At 46.1% G+C, this 19,993-nt stretch overlaps 1 protein-coding gene across 4 annotated transcripts in view; it reads left to right on the plus strand.

The window, feature by feature from the left end:
- AXIN1 (axin 1) overlaps positions 1 to 19,993 on the plus strand; it is a 345,962-nt gene that overhangs the window by 181,826 nt on the left and 144,143 nt on the right. The gene's annotated exons all lie outside the window — the stretch shown is intronic.

Genomic DNA, 19,993 nt, shown 5'->3' on the forward strand with positions numbered 1-19,993 from the left:
ACTTGTGTCAGTTTGTTTTTGCCTGTCTCACTGGGATCCTGCTAGCCAGGACTCCAGTGCTCATAGTTTGTGGCCTGAATGTGTTCCCTGTGTGGTGCCTAACTGTGCCACTGAGGCTCTGCTAATCGGAACCTCAGTGCTTATGCTCTCTCTGTCTTTAAAACTGTCACTGCAGGCTAGTGACCATTTTTACCAATTCTGATTGGCACACTGGAACACCATTATAAATCCCTAGTATATGTTACCTAGGTACCCCAGGGTATTGGGGTTCCAGGATATCCCTATGGGCTGCAGCATTTCTTTTGCCACCCATAGGGAGCTCAGACAATTCTTGCACAGGACTGCCACTTCAGCCTGCGTGAAATAACGTCCACGTTATTGCACAGCCATTTTACACTGCACTTAAGTAACTTATAAGTCACCTATATGTCTAACCCTCCCCTAGTGAAGGTTAGGTGGAAAGTTACTAATTGTGTGGGCACCCTGGCACTAGCCAAGGTGCCCCCACATAGTTCAGGGCAATTTCCTCGGACTCTGTGATTGCGGGGACACCATTACACGCGGGCACTACAAATAGGTAATTACCTATATGAAGCTTCACAGTGGTAACTCCGAATATGGCCATGTAACATGTCTAAGATCATGGATTTGTCCCCATGCCAAATCTGGTATTGGGGTGCCAATCCCATGCATCCCCGGGGCTCCAGCATGGACCCCGGGTACTCCCAAACCAGCTCTCTGGGGTTTTTACTGCAGCTACTGCTGCTGCCAACCCACAGACAGGCTTCTGCCCTCCTGGGGTCTGGGCAGCCCAGTCCGGGAAGGCAGAGCAAAGGATTTCCTCTGAGAGAGGGTGTTACATCCTCTCCCTTTGGAAATAGTTGTTAAGGGCCTGAGAGGAGTAGTCCCTCCTGGCCTCTGGGAATGATTTGAAGGGCACAGATGGTGCCCCCTTGCATAAACCAGTCTACACTGGTTCAGGTATCAAAGGAAAGGGGAGTGACCACTCCCCTGTCCATCACCACCCCAGGGCTGGTGCCCACAGCTCCTTCAGTGTGTCCCAGGCCTCTGCCATCTTGAATGCAGAGGTGTGAGGGCACAATGGAGGCCTCTGAGTGGCCAGTGCCAGCAGGTGACGTCAGAGACCCCTCCTGATAAGTGTTTAGCTGACTAGGTGGCCAGTCCTCCTCTGAGGGCTATTTAGGGTCTCTCCTGTGGGCTTCTCTTCAGATAACGAATGCAAGAGCTCACCAGAGTTCCTCTGCATCTCCCTCTTCGACTTCTGCCAAGGAACGACTGCTGACTGCTTCAGGACGCCTGCAAAACTGCAACAAAGTAGCAAGAATACTACCAGTGACATTGTAGCGCCTAATCCTGACGGCTTTCTCGACTGTTTCCTGGTGGTGCATGCTCTGGGGGCTGTCTGCCTTCACCCTGCACTGGAAGCCACAAAGAAATCTCCTGTGGATCGACGTAATCTTCCCCCTGCTAACGCAGGCACCAAACTTCTGCTTCACCGTTCCTCTGGGTCCCCTCATCTTGACGAGCATGGTCCCTGGAACACAGGAGCTGGATCCAAGTGACCCCGACAGTCCAGTGGTCCTTCTGTCCAAATTTGGTGGAGGTAAGTCCTTGCCTCCCCATGCCAGACGGTAATCCTGTGTACTGCGTGAACTGCAGCTGCTAGGGCTTCTGTGCACTTTTGCGGGGAATCCCTTGGGCACAGCACAGGTCCCCAGCACTCCGTCCTGCATTGCTCAACTCGCTGAGTTGACCACCGGCTTTGTGGACCCTCCTTTGCAGTGTTGAGACAACTGCGGTGCTCAGTTTTCTTGAAAACAACTCTGCATCGTTCAGCACGCCGTGGGACATCTGTGCAAAGGAGAAGTTCCTGGCATCTTCCGTTGTTGTAGAATCTTCAGCTTCTTCCACCCGGAGGCAGCCATTTTGCACCTTCATCCAGGGTTTAGTGGGCTCCTGCCCCCTTCTGGACACTTTCGTGACTCTTGGACTTTGTTCCCTTCCTTTACAGGTCCTCAGGTCCAGGAATCCGTCTTCAGTCCTTTGCAGTCTGTTGTGGTCTTTGCAGAATCTCCTATCACGATTTTTGTGTGTTTCTGTGGAAGTAGGGTCACTTTACTCCTACTTTTCAGGGTGTTGGGTTGGGGTATCTTGGACACCCTTAGTGTTTTCTTACACTCCCAGCGACCCTCTACACGCTACACTAGGCCTGGGGTCCTTAAGTGGTTCGCATTCCACTTTTAGTATATGGTTTGTGTTGCCCCTAGGCCTATTGCATCCTGTTGTATTCTACAGTGTTTGCACTACTTTCTGACTGTTTTACTTACCTGATTTTGGTTTGTGTGTATATTGTGTGTTTTACTTGCCTCCTAAGGGAGTATATCCTCAGATATTTTTGGCACATTGTCACTAAACCTTTATTTTTAGTATCCCGGACTATTGATTCTTATGATATAGTACCTATATGATATAAGTGGTATAGTAGGAGCTTTGCATGTCTCCTAGTTCAGACTAAGCTGCTCTGCTATAGCTACCTCGATCAGCCTAAGCTGCTAGAACACTACTAATCTACTAATAAGGGATAACTGGACCTGGCGCAAGGTGTAAGTACCATCAGGTACCCACTAAAAGCCAGACCAGCCTCCTACAGCATGGTCTAAAACAGTGAGACTCAAAGTACGGCCCGGGGGCCACATGCGGCCCTTTTGACCTTTACATGCTGCCCCCAGGGCAGCGGTAGCACTATGCTGCTGTTTAGACTTAACAGGCAATACTTTATTTAAACACTATTGAAGATAAAGGAAGTAAGGAATTTGTCCTGAACTGCTTAACTGCAGGAACACTTTCATTTTTTAATAAACCTTGCAGCAAATGTCTGCAACTACGATAAGGGTTCTTAAAAATTAAAAAAAAAAAAATTTCATTTACATGCAGGGCCATTTCGTTTTATTACATCAGATTATATCAGTGCATGGAGAAGTATTTTTTAAGAACAATAGATTTAAAAAATACGTTCAGAAAACATTAATTCTTACCCCCACTTTGATAATGCCAATAGTGAATTAAGAGGCAAGTCAGTTATCTGAACTCTTTGGTTGACTTGATTTGCTATTATACATGAACAGCTTCATAGTTTATTAAATCAAACACAGGAGAAGGGTTCGCACAGCGCAGATACTGAAGTCATGCATTGTGAAGGCCTCCTACATTCAATAATGAAGAAAATGAAGGGAACGTGAAATAAAACAATTGCCTAGGATCACACAATTTGGTAAAGTGGGGAAGCTGGGATTAATTCCACATTTTCTGGTTTCACATTGAGCGCTTCAGACACTAGATCTATATGCTTTGCTGGTCCGTACACCCACCATAATGCCTCAACAACTCCCCATCTAGAGCCCCCTCCTCCCTTTGATCGCCATGCTGTTAGCATCAGTGCGGCCCTCGGTCACACCACAGACCAAACTTTGTGGTCCCTGGGACAATTTTTGTGAGTACCCATGGTCTAAAACAACTAGTATAAATCGGTTTCCTGATGCTGTTGAAGGGTCTAGGGGACAGACAATGCCAATCCCTACCTTCTCAAAGGAAACCCTAACCACTGGAAGTAGAATTAAGGGGGCCTTTGAGAGGCCACCTGTCTTGTAAGTAGCTTGGCAGGTGGCACAGGAGTTTAAAAAAAAAAAAAAAAAAAAAAAATCTCCTTCACTTCCTGGTACATACCTGGCCAGTAGAAGTGGTTCACTAACTCACTCCAAGTTTTAGCCTGGCCAAGATGCCCAGCTAGAGGGATATCATGGACTAAGTGAGGAGAAACTCAACTGCTGAGTCACTACCACTCTCAAGTGGCCCCAGTTTTGGGGTATTTTGCCTCAGCGAAAAGGACTCCCTCCTCCCAATAGGTCCTGTGGAAGGCACTGATATCTCCCCTTTCCTGATAAACAGCTTGCTGTCTCAGTCCTTCAAGAGTAGAACAGATCTGCCCCTGGCACAGGTGTTTCCTAGAGGGTCCCTCTGGGCCCAAGAGCTCTGACTGGTAAGGCTCAAGCTCCTGGGGCTCAGTTCCCTCTGGGGCTGAGAGGTTTTCTCCCTGAGGAGAGGGGGCCTTATTTGGCATCTGTTTGGAAGCTGGTTTCCCAGACTTCATCCCCTTTCTCTTGGTAGGTTGAGCCATTATTCTGTACTCCACCTCTGTTTTCACCAAAGGGCTCTGCACTATGCTCGTGTTTTCACACACACCCATTCAGGGATACCCCGCATATCTGCATGGGTCTTTCTTTCGACCTCAATCCTTGCCGAGGACGCCACATCATTGCCTAGCATACATTGTACAGGGATTGTAGGGGATACCACCACCTTCTTTTGGCCAGTCACCACTCCCCATTCTAAGGATATCAGCTGTAAGCAGGCACCTTCAAGTAACACCAAAGGACCCTTCACCTGTCGCCACTGCAATTTCACCAGCCTCTGTCACGCAAGCCCACCCTGGGGACCCACAAAGCAGATCACAGCCTCAGATGTAGCCTGATCAACACTTGCTCCATCCACAGGCATGCAACCGAACTCTGGAACCTCATCGACACTACATCCCCAGACGTCACCTTCCTCACAGAAACATGGCTTAACTCCTTCTCTGCTCCAGACATCGCCGTCGCAGACAGCTACAAGATCATCCGCAAAGACCACAGGAACCGCCCCGGGGGAGGCATCGCCATCGTCCACACCACCAGCACCAAAGACTCCACAACCAACATGGAACTCCTCCACTTCCAGATTGGAACCAACCCTAACACCACTCTGCGGGGCACCCTCATCTACAGGCCGCTGGGCTCATGCCCCCCATTCTGCGACACCATCGCTGACATAGCCACCACCCACGCTCTCACATCCAAGGACTTCATTCTACTGGGGCACCTCAACTTGCACCTGGAAAACCCAAATGACACCAACTCCACCACCCTGAGCGAAAACCTCTGACTCAAGCAACTTGTCACCGCACCCACTTACTCGGCCGGTCACACACTGGACCCCATCTTCTCCGCCAGCAACCATGTCTCCGTCAGCCTCACCACTGAACTCCAATGGACCGACCACTGCTGCATCCACTTCTTTCAACAAACCCATCGGTCGCCACCACGCTCCCCAACTTCCCCACAGAAATTGGAACAAGGTCATGGAAGCCCAGCTCACACCCAGCCCAAATGCAGCACCCCTCACCCCCATCCCCCCCCCCCCCAAGCTGACGACAGCGTCAACACTGCCGCACACAACCTTCACAAATGGATCACCGACTGCACCAACACACTCGCCCCCCTCAAGACACCCCACTACAGAGGCACATCCAAACACTAGCAAACATCACCACCAGCTCATTAGGACCACCCAAAAACGTGCCCTGCTACAACACATAAATCAAAACGGCCACAACAGCAAGGAACTTTTCACTGTCCTAAAAGAGTTCACCAACTCCACCGACATCCCCCGTCTCAAGAACTCTGCGAAAACCTCACCATCTAATTCCACTGCAATATCGCAGACATCTACGACAGCTTCACCACCCAGGGCACCCCCACATCCTCCTTGCCGCCACAGATGACATCTGCACCCTCCTCGACCGAGGCGAGACAGTTACCCTCATCCTCCTGTACCTTTCTGCCACCTTCGACACAGTCTCACACAACACGCTATGCACCCGTCTCAACGACACCGGCATCCGAGACTCAGCAACTGCTCTCCTCATTCCTCATTGGCAGAACACAGAAGGTCAACTCCCCCCCCCCCCCCCCCCCCCCTTTTCTCTCGGAAGCCATCAAGATCAGCTGCGGCGTCCCCCAAGGATCCTCGCTGAGTCCCGCCCTTTTCAACCTCTACATGATCCCACTGGCCACGCACTCAACATTGTCTCCTACGCCGAAGACACGCAACTGATAGTCTTCCTCAACAACAACCCGACCACTGCCAAGAACAATTTCCACAAAGGAATGAAAGCAGTCACTGCCTGGATGAAAGACAGTTGCCTCAAACTGAACTTGGACAAAACAGAAGTCCTCATCCTCGGCTCCACACCCTCCACCTTGAACGATTTGTGATGGCCCACCGCCCTCGGAAACGCCCCCACCGACCACTCCCGCAGCTAAATGTCATCTTAGACTCATCACTCTCATTGGACTGACAGATGAGCGCAGTCTCCTCGGGCTGTTTCCACACCCTACGCATGCTTTGAAAAATCTACAAGTGGATCCCTACCGAAGCCAGAAGGACAGTCACCTAGACCCTTATCAGCAGCCACCTTGACCATGGCAATGTACTATACGCCGGAACCACCGCCAACACCCGGAAAAGACTACAACACATCCAGAGCACCTCCGCCCGTCTCATCAGGAACGCCCTATGACACAGCCACACCTCCGCCCTTCTGAGAGACCTACACTGGATGCCAATCTACAAGAGAATCACCTTCAAGCTCCTCACCCACACCTACAGGGCCCTACACGACACTGGACCGGCCTACCTCAACCACAGACTCTCCTCCTACATTCCCACCAGACAAATCACTCCGGCAACCAGGCCCTCGCCAGCAGCCCCTGCATCGGGAAAACCACAGCCGGAGGAAGATCCTTCTTCCACATCGCTGCCAAGACCTGGAACACCCTCCCCATGCACCTCAGGAAGTCCCCCACCCTGTCACAGTTCAGGAAGGACCTCAAGACCTGGCTCTTTGACTGATCCTCAGCACCAAGTCTCCCCCCCCCACCCCTCCCCACCCCCGTGAGACACTACCTTCTGAAAGTAGAGTTGCTTCAGTGGGTTCACTGACATGGTCAAGACCCTTCTTTTTGGTGGGGACAGGTAGGATATCCGGTTTAGTGTCCAAGAACCTTGAGTCATGACACCAAGTCTTTTTGGGATCAGTTTTTACCTGCTGTTCACAAGAGGTCTTGAGTACTTATTGAAGTCAGGCAGTCCATCCTGTTGGATGTCATGCTTCATCATTGGGCATGCTCCTCGTCAGACCGGCACTGCAATGTCTGTCGGGCCTCCCGTGAAAGGGGCTCTTTACCGGAGATTTTTATTCACTCCTTAAGTGCCTTAACAAAGAAAGGAGAGCAGGGGAAAGTTAAAATTGGCTCAAAACCAAGCTTTTTGTCATAAATATTTTGGATCAGCAAGAGGTTAGGGCCAAGATTAAAAACCAGTGGAGTGTGTTGATAGTGATAATGCTCAACCACTCTCTCAATATAAATCACACAGGGAAGGACATTACCTAATACGCTCGCTAGTTGGTCAATGGAGTAGAGGGACGGGGATAAACTTCCACCGTCCCTAATGGGTCAACCTGTTTCGTGTCTCATGGGTCACAAAGATCCGGCAATGCTTCTTCAGGACCAAAGAAAAAATCTAAATTACTTCTCCATCTACAAAAGACCTACATGTGTCTAAAAATTTCAATCTACTAGACTCCGGTCACTTACTCTGTGGACTGCGCATCTAGCTAGTCTAGGAAGTAGCAGTCGCCCGTCCCAAATTATGAAGACGGCTTGCTAGGAATAACTTGCCGGGAGGCTGGTGCACTAGTGTAATGCATCCGGTACCTCGCTGGGGACCTACCCCATGGCAGAGTTCCTGAAAGCTAATTTTCCCACCTGTCCAGGTGCCAAATGGGCACTGGACAGGGGGGTGGTAGCTTCCTCTCCTGTGAGGAGAGCCAGATTTGCACTTCAAAGGTGGCAGCCCTTTGAGGCTTGCCGCCTTAGGAAGGCCAATCAGCGGGCCCTCCTGTGTGAGGGGGTGTTACACTGTCTTCTCAGACAGGCTTTTGCTCTGGACCTCCTGAGAGCAGAGGGCTCTCATTCCTAGGGGTCCGGAACAGTGTCTCTGCTGGCAGAAGCTGATCAGCGAGCACACCAGAGGCTGGTAAGGTTTCAGGGTGCAATTTTACAGTCCCAGCTACCCTCTACAAGCTCCCATAGGTCTGGGGTCCATTTGTGATTTGCATTCCACTTTTGGAGTATATGGTTTGTGTTTCCCCGAGACCTATGTTCACCTATTGCATCCTATTGTAATTCTACACTGTTTGCATTACTTTTCTTACTATTACTTACCTATTTTGGGTATGTGTACATATAACTTGTGTATATTACTTACCTTCTAACTGAGGGTACTCACTGAGATACTTTTGGCATATTGTCATAAAAATAAAGCACCTTTATTTTTAGTAACTCTGAGTATTGTGTTTTCTTATGATATTGTGCTATATGATATAAGTGGTATAGTAGGAGCTTTGCATGTCTCCTAGTTCAGCCTAAGCTACTTTGCCATAGCTACCCTCTATCAGCCTAAGCTGCTAGAAACACCTCTGTTCTACTAATAAGGGATAACTGGACCTGGCACAGGGTGTAAGTACCACAAGGTACCCACTATAAGCCAGGTCAGCCTCCTACACTTCCCTGGTCACTTCCTGTGTCTGAGAATTGAAAAAGACATAGCAGGGGCACATGTACAGCCTTGGGGCTGTAAGGCCTAATGAAGAGGTGACTTGTATTATTGCATGCGGTGTTAGGGGACATGGCACCTAGGTTAAATGCCATTTCATGTTTTCCCTTTTATCTGCACCAAGACACACAGCCTGCAATGGTAGCCTGTCATGTGCTGGGCGAGGTCCCTTATAGTGGCACAGTTCAGGTTGCAGTCCATAGGGGCCCTCTTTAGTACCCCAGGCCATAGATTCCAGGTATACCATTAACTAGGGCTAACAGAGTGCTAAAGGTTTAGCCAATTGGGGAAACAGCTGTGCAGTTTTGGTAAGCAATCTGGCACAGGGGACCTGGTTAGCAGGAACCCAGTGCATTGTAAGTCAAAATTACAGCAGATACCAGGCAAAAGGTATTGGGGGGCGGGGGGGGCCGGCAAGTCAAAAGTCACTTTTTTACAGTCACCAACACACTCGGATCACCCTAGACCTGCTCCATTAAACAGGGTTTACCATCTACTTTCAGAAATTACACCTTCAACCATTACAGGTTCACCTTTATCTGGGGGCTGTTCTTAACACACAAATGGGATTAGCTTATCCCAGTGCAGCCAGGATTCAAACTCTCCAGACACTGCTACCATAGTTTCAACCCAATCAAAACCTCAGTCAGAACAGCCATGCATCTGTTAGATATGATAGCATAGTGCATCACCATCGTGCCTCATGCATGATTACACATGCGTCTGCTGCAGGAATGTCTAGCACGTCAATGTTTTCCAGTCACAAGGTCAGTTACAGGATCTCTGTTTGGTAGACAGCCACACCTATCACTATCAGCAATGGTGGAACTCACAAAATCTCCTAAAGGGGCAGCTGTTCCTGGACCCAGTTCCACAGATCATTCTCACAGTGCATGCATCCCTCACAGGATGGGGTGCTCACCTACAGGATCTCACAGTTCAGTGTGTCTGGGAAACCAAACACCAAGGTCTCCACATCAACTACTTCGAGCTTCACCCACGTGTTACCTAGCACTAAAAGCGTTCCTACCTCACCTAATAGGCAAGGTTGTCTTAGTTCAGAAGGAGAATATGACAGCCATCTATTATCTACAAAAACACACACACACACACCCACCCGCAGACGCTACTGTTATCTCGCCTATCTCACCATTTAGGGTTGGGCGATACATCATAACATCCATCTGTTAGCGGAACACCTTACAGGGTTGAGCAACAGCTTTGCTGACCTCAGCAGGATGCGGTAACAAGTCCATGAATGGGAACTCCATGAATGGAAAATCCTCCCATAAGTCCTCCTCCCATGTGGGGTTTTCCACAGACCTGTTACCAGATAACGCAAAATGCCTAAACTTTGCCTCCAGGTTCCTACACCCACTATTCAAAGGCAATGCTCCATGGATGAACTGGTCGGGGATATGTGCCTATGCTTTTCCACCTCTCCCTCTACTTCTGTTTGTGGTTAAGAAGCTCAGACAGATGTCTCTCACACTCATCCTAGTAGCTCCAACTTCAGCTCATCAACCATGGCTCACACACTACTCTCACACTCCTTAGTTCTTCACGAGAAGTTTCCCCTCAACCCGGACCTCCTCACTCAGAACCATGGAGAAATCAGGCATCCAAATCCAAAGGAACTCAACCTTGCGATCTGGTTCCTGAGGTCATAGAATTTGGTTATCTGAATCTCCCACCTGAATGCATGACCATTCTCCAAGAAGCTCTTAGACCTACAACTAGTGCGTTATGCAGCTAAAAGGAAACAGTTTGTCTTTTACTGTCACAGCAAACACATTGATCTGTTTGATGCAACTGTGCAGAGCCTTGTTTGCTACCTTCTCCAAATACAGCTCTCTGGCCTTGACTACACTTTAGTACGTTTACATTTAGCTGCAGGGGCCGCCTATCTACAAAACAGGCAACACTTATCTTTGTTCAAGATACCAGTTATTAAGGTGTTTATGCAAGGCCTTCAAAGAATAATTCCACAGGGAGTTCCACCAGCTCTTGCGTGGAACCTTAATGTTGTCCTCACTAGACTCATGGGTCCACCGTTTGAACCATTTGCATAACTATTCCCTACAACTCCTGTCTTGGAAGGTTGCCTTTTTGGTTGCTGTGGTAGGTGGGCATAACCCTGTCCCAGAGATCCTAGTTCTGCCATCACCAAGATGGCGGACTTTAGTAAGATGTGTCTACATCAGCCAACTTTCCTTGGGGGTGGGACTGACCTGAGGTGGGCATACCTCTAGCTACTAATTTTTTGCAGCGTGAATTTTTTCTGGATTCACATGCTATGCAATATTCTGCCATCTAGTGGTTGTGTCTGGATATTTTACTATTCCCTGTGAAAACGTTTTGTCCTTCTTCTCTCTGAACGTTTGTTTACTGGTGGGCGTCAAAGTAACCTCCATTTGGTGTCTCTGCATGACATCATTTCCACTTTCTCCGGAAGTCTCCACCCCACTTTGGCATTTTTAGATTATTTTTTTCTGCAGTTGGGTCAGGACATGTTTATCAAGATGTCTTCAAATTAATGAGGAACTTCAAAGAATTAATGAAAAATCGGTGAACGAAGTAGACACAGAGGAAATCACAGTTTGCGGGGCGTAGAAAGCAAGCAACAGCAGAATAAACCTTTTTTCCACCGACGGATGGAAGAGTATGCCCGGTCGGAGGCTACCCAGGTGGCGTGATGGAAGAGACACCTTTACAGTTCTGTAAAAACTGCCATCATAAATGCGCACAGAAAGACCAACATCCTGTGTGCAACCTTTTGTCTTCCTGACGATCATCGGAGCGAAGACTGCCTCTTCTGTTCTGTGTTCGCACCAAAAACTTTGAGGGTGAGGAAAAAGCAGAGAATGGCGCACCATTCTCTTCAAGGCCAGACATTGGGACCATTGTTGAAAGATCTCGGCTTATTGAGAGATGAGGAGGAAAATATGGCCGAGGGTGCCGATGGAGAGTCATCGGAAGGATACCCAGGACATCTGGAAATTGGTGAAGAGGTGCCGAAAATCACTTAGAGGTAAGAGAGACAGACCTCCTAAAAAAACATTCCAGAGCCGAAAAAATCGGACTTGCGACATCAAAAAGGGGCCTCGGTGCCGAAACTCACCGTCGGCAGGCAAATCCCACGATAGAGAGCTCCCATGGAACCCTCAAGGGACTCAGACAGGAGTCCACAGAAAGGCGAAAGACGCCACCTACCCATTGAAAGACCTCAACGCTCCCTCAAACCACTGAAGCTCGAAGGAAGAGCATTAGTCGAAGGAGCAGGATCATTCTTTGAGGGAATTTTCAAATCTAACATCTGAGAGAAAATATTCTACCGTAGGCCCTGAAGATTGGGTAGTCGAAATGAGAATAGGTTGCCGAAATGGCGTGTCAATTAAAAAAAAAAAAAAAAAAAAAAAAAAAAAAACACCAATTCGACGAAAGTTTGAAAGCGTTCAGGAATCCTTACAAATTCTTGACAGCAAATGATTTTACCGAACCAGAGGAAGAAGAATTTGGAGCTCCTTTAACATCGGAACTTCAGGAAACATTATGAGGATCCAGACCAAGAGTACTTTCAACTTTCAGGGGAAGGGAGGGCAGGAAGGGACTTTGTAGGAAGACTGCAAACTACTCCCCTGAGGAAGATGTTGAGTCCAACCCTTAAAAACCATCCCCTCCAGATGATATAGGGATCATGTGGTCATGAAAAGTGCAGCAGACCGCTTTAATGTGCAGCTGTTTTCTCTTAGAGACACTAGTACCAACTCAAACTAAGAACCCATGGTGCCAAGTGTTCTCGATCAAGGCAGAGAGGCATTTAAGGAACCTGCAACTTGTAAAGTAATAACTCGCAGGACAGAGAAAAAAAAAACACATTTTCATCCAAGGACCCTCAATGTATAAAGGGTACAGGCCCAGCACACTCTAATAGAACTACCACAGCAAGGCAAAGAGCTAATATTCCCTCAACCTCCAGACCGCCCCCCTGATTGAGAAATAAAAAAAATGTAATACATGGGAAGACTAATCGATCGCAGTGCTGTAAATCAATGGCGCATTGTAAGTTCGAATGCCCTGGTAAACAGGCCTACACATCAACACTGGGAAGAAATAGGTGAATTATTAAAACCGTTTCCCCGAATAATACAAGAGGAGAGCTGCTCATTTAGTGGACAGTGGCAAAAACATCGCAAACACTTGCTTAAAATCTGCACTGGATGCAGCAGACACTTCAAGCTGTAGGTTGATGATGGGGGTCACATTAAGACAGCAATGTTGGTAGAGGATCTCAGGGTTCAAGCCGGAAGTACAGGCTAACATAAACACCCCTTTTAACATTCATCAACTTTTTGGAAACCAAGTAGATGATTCCCTGAAACAGTTGAAAAAAGACACGGGAACAGCAAAATCAATGGGGGCTTTGCAGTTTTGAGGAGTGTTTCGAGAAGGAACCTTCCCCACAAGAAGACCATCTGCCAAAGGCTCCTTTCATGGCTCGAGTTCACACCAGAGATTTCAAGCGAGCACACAACTAGCAGTTCTATACCAAACTTGTAAGTATAATCAGCAAGGAAGAAATACTTTGAGGTAGAGCAAAAACAAGAGGCCAGTCTTCCAGGGGAAGTGCAGCAACAGCCAAGTGACTGTACAACAGTGCAAAACAAAAACTCAGCAATTAAAGACAAATCAACATTACATCACATCTCACCATTAGGTGGGAGGTTAATATTTTCTTTCTCCAGGAGTGGAGGTAAATAACCAAAGACAAATGGTTTTTAAACGTAATAAGACATGGATATTGCATAGAATTAATAAAATTCCCACATGCAAGGAGACTAAAGAGAAGGGTTTGTTCCAAAGAAGAAACAGATTGCCTTTTAAAAAGTCTCAAAGCTGCTGGACAAGCAAGCTAAAGCGAAAGTACCAAAAGAACAGATCAACAAAGGGAATCACTCAACATATTTCCTAATATCAAAAGTGGACGGCTCACTTCGTCCAATTCTAGATCTCCGGTACATCAACAAATTCATAAAAACGCACAAGTCAAAATGACAGCCTTGCAGGAAGCAATGCCTCAAATTCAAAAGAAGGATTACTTGGTGATTATAGACTCAAAAGGTGCTTACGTGCCCATCCCAATGCATGCAAAACACATAAAATACTTAAGGCTTATGGTCACCAAAACATTACAAATCCAAGGCCCTAGCTTCCTGACTAAAATCTGCACCAAGAGTGTTCACAATGTGTATAGAGGTGGATTCAGCACATATCTGAAGAAATGGGATTCATGTATATCCATACCTGGACGATTGGCTAGTAAGAGCACATTCTTAGCAAAAATGCAAACAGGATATTTCAGAGCTAATGAGAACTCTTCACACTCTAGGCTTCTCTTTTAAAATAGAGAAATCATCACCAGAACAAGAGAACGTGTTTCTGGGAGCAAATTTGAACTCGGTCATAACAAAAGCATTTCCCAACAAGAAGAGGACTCAGTCAGTTACAAGAAACTCTCTGGTACCAGAAGGGGCAAGCTCTGTCAGTGACAAGATTGTTAGGAAAGATGGCATGCATTTAGTTAATCCCATATGTAAGGCTTCACATGCGACCAGTCCAGGAGTGGCTTCTGAATCAGTGGTCTCAAGCGACGGAGAGTTGGGAAGATCTAACGATTGTCAAGTAGAGGGTGCAGGAGGAGATGGCATGGTTAAACAAAAAGAATATTACACAGGGGAGACTTTTTTCAGCAACCAACCCAAACATATAACATGACCACAGATGCCTTACACATGGGTTGTGTAGCACACATGGGCTCTCTGAAGGGACAAGGGATTTAGTCCAACCAGGATGCAGTCCAGCACATCAGTTGGCTGGAATGAAAGACCGTTTGGCTGGCCCTGAAAGCGTTCAAACAACACATTATGAGAAGGGCAATTTTGATCCTAACAGACAATACAGCAACAATGTTCTACATCAACAAGCAGGGAAGGGCTCAATCACCCCCTCTCTCAAAGTTGGTGCAACAGATCCAGGATGGGCAATCCACAAAAGAATAGATATTCAAGCAATTTATCTTCCAGGGAAAGAGAATTGAGGCAGGCAGACTGAGCTGATTTTATGTTCACACGAATGGGAACTAAACTAAAATGTAGTACAAGACTTTTTCAAAGGATGGGTATACCAACAGTGGATTTATTTGTGACTCCAGAGATTGCAAAATGCCAACTCTTTGCCTTCAGACAACCACACCCAGAGTCTCTGGGGAATGACCTTTCGAGAAATTAGTCCTGGACCTTTGCATACGTGTTTCCACTGATACCTCCATTACTCAGATTGATCAACAAATGCAGGACGTTAGTACTAATAGCACCACAATGGGCAAGACAGATGTTTCTTTTTTCTTTTTCCATTCTTTTCAGGTTCTCCCTCTGATGTTATGTTAGCGCTTCAATGCTGTGGCCAGAATGCTCTTTACAAATAGCTCACAATACAATACAGACATGATACTCAGAACTAATTCATTTAGCCCAAGGAAATTTCCAACTACTACCAAAAAGACAAGATTAGCTATCCATGGTAAGGGGAAAGGTATTGCATCCAGAACCAGTATCTTTCAAATTAACAGCGTGACTCCTGAAGGCTTAGAATTTGCATATTTGAATTTACCTAAGACACAATGGCTGTCTTAAGGGAAGCCAGAAAACCCGTTTCAAGGAAATGTTATACGGCAAAATGGAAAAGAATCTCACTTGGTGTGTGAATAAATATTTAACCAAAAGGATAACAAAGGAGAAGTTGGTATTAAAATATCTCACCCATCTACTACAGAAGGGGTTTACGTATGCCTCTTTAAAAGTTCATCTGGCTGCAATAGTAGCATACACTAGAGGTCAGATGGGTAGAAGTTTCTTCACATCACCAGTAGCTAAATGATTTCTAGAGGGAGCAAAAAGGACAGCTCCTCCTAAAACTGTTCCAGAACCTACTTGGAACTTAAATCTAGTGCTTTCAGAACTCATGAAAAAAAACTTTTGAATCGTTGCACATATATCTTTTATGGACATTAACTTTTAAAACTCAGTTTTAAGTGGCTAGTACTTCCCTACGTAGGGTGAGGTAGATACACTCGCTCACCATTCAGGAGCCTTATCTTCAAATTCACAAAGACATAATTGTCATGAGGACTGATTTCCCCCCCCCCCCCCCCCCCCCCCCCCCCCCTCCCCCACAAAGTGGTTTCCTAATTTGATATCAATCTTTTCAAATACTCAGTTTTTTTCAAAATCCTAAAACATATGCAGAGAGGAGTCTGCACACATTGGTTGCTAGACGTCCTTTTTTTATGTTCAAAGAACAGAACGCTTCAAAAAATCTTTGCAGTTCTTTTTCATTGCCAAAGATCTGCCGGGAGAAGGCACTAACAAAAAAGTACTATTACAAGGTAGATTGTGCAACTGATTCAATCTTGTCACTCAAATGCAGGACAAATGTTACCTACGGCGCCTGGGGCACACTCAACAAGAAAAAAAGGAGCTACTCTAGCCTTTATATCACACACCCCTTTGAAAGGCATTTGCATGACCGCAACTTCGGCTTCAGTGCATACATTTACAAAACATTATTTTATTGATATACAAATGAACAAAGAGGCTCAAATGGGACAAAGGATGCTAAAGTATTTATTTTCAAATCATTATCAGTCTTCAACCCAAACACCACAATGATAAACTGCTTTTAAATCAAGGCACAGCATGTGAATCTAGAAAAGATTCACTCTGCAAAACAAAGTTTCTTACATGTATCTGTAGTTTTTCAGCTTGAAGATTTTCTGCATTCACAAATGACCCATCCGCCTCCACCAAGAAGATGGAAAACAAAAAAAAGAATTAAAAAAATTAATTAAAAAAAAAAGGCGAAATGTGGTTGGAGACTTCTGGAGGAAGTGGAACAATGTCACAAAGAGACACCAAATGGAGGTTAAGTCGCCACCCACCACTAAAGAAATGCAGAGAGAGGACATACAATTTTCAAAGAGAATACTAAAATACACAGACCCATCCACTAGATAATAGAATAATGCACATCATGTGAATCCAGAAAATCTTCAAGTTGCAAAACTACACCTAAAGATAGACTTTACGTTTCCCACCTGTCCAGGTGCCAAATGGGCCCTGGTTGGGGGAGTGTGCCTGCATCCTCTCCTTTGAGGGAACCCAGATATACATATCAAGGGCGGTGGCCTTCTTTCAAGCCCCCTGCCTTGGAATGCAGATTCGCAGGTCGTCTTGTTGGGAGGGGTGTGTTAACACCCCTGCCAGAGCAGGCTTTGTTTCTGTCCTCCCAAGAGCAAGGGCTCTCACCTGTGGGGACAGAAACATGTCTGGTGGTGACAGTGCAGTTAGAACTAGTCAGCACACACACTTGTAAATTATAGATTTTTCAGGACTCCCCTCTAAGGTGCCCTCTGGTTGCATGTATTTTCAATGAAGCCATCATGTAGCTGGGGAACTCGTACTAACCAGTGTCCAGCACTTGTATTTAAAATGGATTTCCTGTTCACTCATTGTCTGAGAATCGACAGACGTAGTAGGGTTATATCTGCTCTTGCAGATATGTCCGCAAATGTAATTTAATGCACCCTGCCTTAGGGCTGTAAGGCCTGCTGTAGGGGTGACTTGCATATATTGCATGTAGTGTTGGGGGACTTGGCACACAGGCTGTGTGCCATGTTGTGTTTTCATTTTAACTCCATAAAGACACGCAATCTGCAATGGCAGTTGGAATGTGTTTGGTGAGGAGTCCTTGAGGGTAGCACAGTACATGCTGCAGCCCTTGGGAACCCTCTTTGGTGCCTATGCCCCAGGTACCAGGGGTTCCATTTACTAGGGACTTACAAGTATGCCAAAGATGTTGCCAGTTGAGTATCAAGAGCGTAGTTTTAGGGAAAGATATCAGGCACTGGGGACCTGGCTAGCAGGACTCCTGTGCACTTTCAGTCAGAATTGTATCCGGTACCAGGCAAAAAGTGGGGTGCTACTCAGCACAAGGCCACACACCTTTCAAGTCCCCGCTCCCTTCTCAAATGTGATATGATTTTCATTTTTGGTGAGAGATTTTTATTTATTTTTTTTAACTTAGTTGGCAGGTCTGCAGTTACTAAAGCCAGCAAAACCACATCCACAATATCAGAAAAATAAAAAAAAATCCTTCTTGGAAGCCACACTTGACTCGCAACAGAGAAAAAGCCTTGCCGATACAGAAGAATACAGGCAGTGATAGAAAAGTGATAGAAGGGGTGAGCTGGGACAGTGAGGATAGGTGGGCCACACATGTGCATGATGGTATCTTGCATACCTTTGGTATTGAATTGCAGGCTTTCCACGAGAAAAGTCCACGAGCGTTGGCTAAAGTACTGGTCACAAGGAGCAGGAGTAAGGAAGATGTAGTGGTTGTAACAGGAAAGCTACATAAGGAAATGCAATGGTGGGGCAGAAGCAACATCCCAGTGGGCAGACCATTCAAGCATCCAACTCCTTCACTGACAATCACAATGGATGCATCCTACATGGAGAACTTACTGTGGAGCCAGAGAGACCCAGTTAAACATCCTGGAACTCAAGACATTGTTTTTTGCCCTCAGAGGATTCAAATGTCAAATTAGGGAGAAGGTAGTACAGATAGAAATAGACAACACTACAACCATGTTCTACCTCATCAAACGGTAAGTACAAGATCAAACAAACTATTCATGCTAGAGCAGGATATATGGGCATTGGACATGGAGAGGATCTTAATGGTGATGGCAATCCATTTGCTGGGAATGAAGAATACAGAAGAGAGAAGGGGGACAGGCTAATCAGATAAAATTACACATCCCACAAATGAGAACTCAATCAGCAAGTGCTACAGCAAATCTTCAAAGTGGGAAATCCACAGTTGGACTTGTTCCCAACACAAGCCTGTAAAATGCCACAACTTTGCATCCAAGCAGCCAATCTCTGGGGAATGCACTATCAATAGAATGGTCATAGAAATGTGTGTATGCTTTTCCATCAGTTCCTCTGATCCCTCTTGTAATAGTGATGTTGAAGCACATAAGCATGATCCTCATGCTCCTAGCACCACAATGGGCCAGACAAACAAGTTTCTCCAACCAAGTGAAACTAACAAAAGCAAACTTGATGCTGCTACCAACAAAGCAGGACCTTCTATCATATATGTGTGAGTTTCACCCTGAGCTAAAATCACTCAGCTTGGCAGAATGGATCCTGAAGACATAGGATTCGGACACTTCCAGCTGCCAAAAATAATCTTAGGGGTACTCAAAGAAGCAAGAAGGCCAACAACTCTGAAGTGTTACACCCAAAAATGGAAACAGTTTTGAAAATGCTGCAGCAAATACAGTGGCCCATAAACCACATAGGAGTATGCCACAGTCCTAAAATATCACATACACCTGTTGGACTAAAAACATATGCCACTCAAAGTACACCTGCCAGCTGTTGTGGAGTATACAAGGGGAATTGTTCAAGAAGTTTTCAGACACCAGAAGGTTTTTCAAGAGCGAACAGAATCGAGCCATGCTGAGCATCGCCGACCCCTTATGAAGGATCTCAGTCTGGTGCTTGCACAACTGATTAAACCACTCTTTGAAACTGTACACAGCACTGGTCTACAATTCCTCACTTGGAAGACCCCCTTCTTAGTGGCCAAAACTTTCCTATGTAGAGAGAGCGGACTGCAGGAACTAACGGTGCAGTAACCATACATTCAAAGACAGAAGTTATGAGAAGTAATCCTAAATTCCTCCTAAAGGTTTTGCCACACTTCCATGTCCGCCAAATGATACAACTACCCGGGTTTTTCCAAAACCCAAAGTCATGAGCAGAACGTACATTAGACATGCTGCACGTCACAAGGGCAGTGATCTACTATTTACAGGAAGCAATAACAATCCAGAAGAACAATTGGTCCTTTTTTCAGCAGATGAAGTGGCACTATAGGAAAGACCAAGGAGACATTCCATGAGGAATAAAAGGGCAACGCTGGCCTGGGTAGCAAATGTCTCCGTGACATCTGCTTGGCACCTACGTGGGTTTCTATGCATAACTTCATAAAACGAGCCGTTGTTTGTCCACGTGCTAGAAAACTGCCCATATTGTTCTATTAAAATGTGTTAATTTGTTTTAAAAAGAAACATTCTTATTGCACTCATACGGCTCCTACATTTAGATGACGTTTTCTCTTTTTAGTTTTTACGGCATACATTTTAAAACTTAAAAAGTAACCTTCGCTCCAGCTTGCTGAGCTTGAGCTGAAAGTATAGATTTCTTGCCAGTCATCTCAATTCCTAATTTAAAAAAATATTCTCTCTCTGCCAATGTGTACCTTGATTCTTTTCATTTTTAAATCGAACGTAAAGTAATCTCATTTTCAGTTGGCATAAGTGGAAAAGAAACCAGGGCCTAGGTGGCCA

The sequence above is a fragment of the Pleurodeles waltl genome, chromosome 10 (assembly GCF_031143425.1).
Source record: "Pleurodeles waltl isolate 20211129_DDA chromosome 10, aPleWal1.hap1.20221129, whole genome shotgun sequence".
Lineage (NCBI taxonomy): Eukaryota > Metazoa > Chordata > Amphibia > Caudata > Salamandridae > Pleurodeles > Pleurodeles waltl.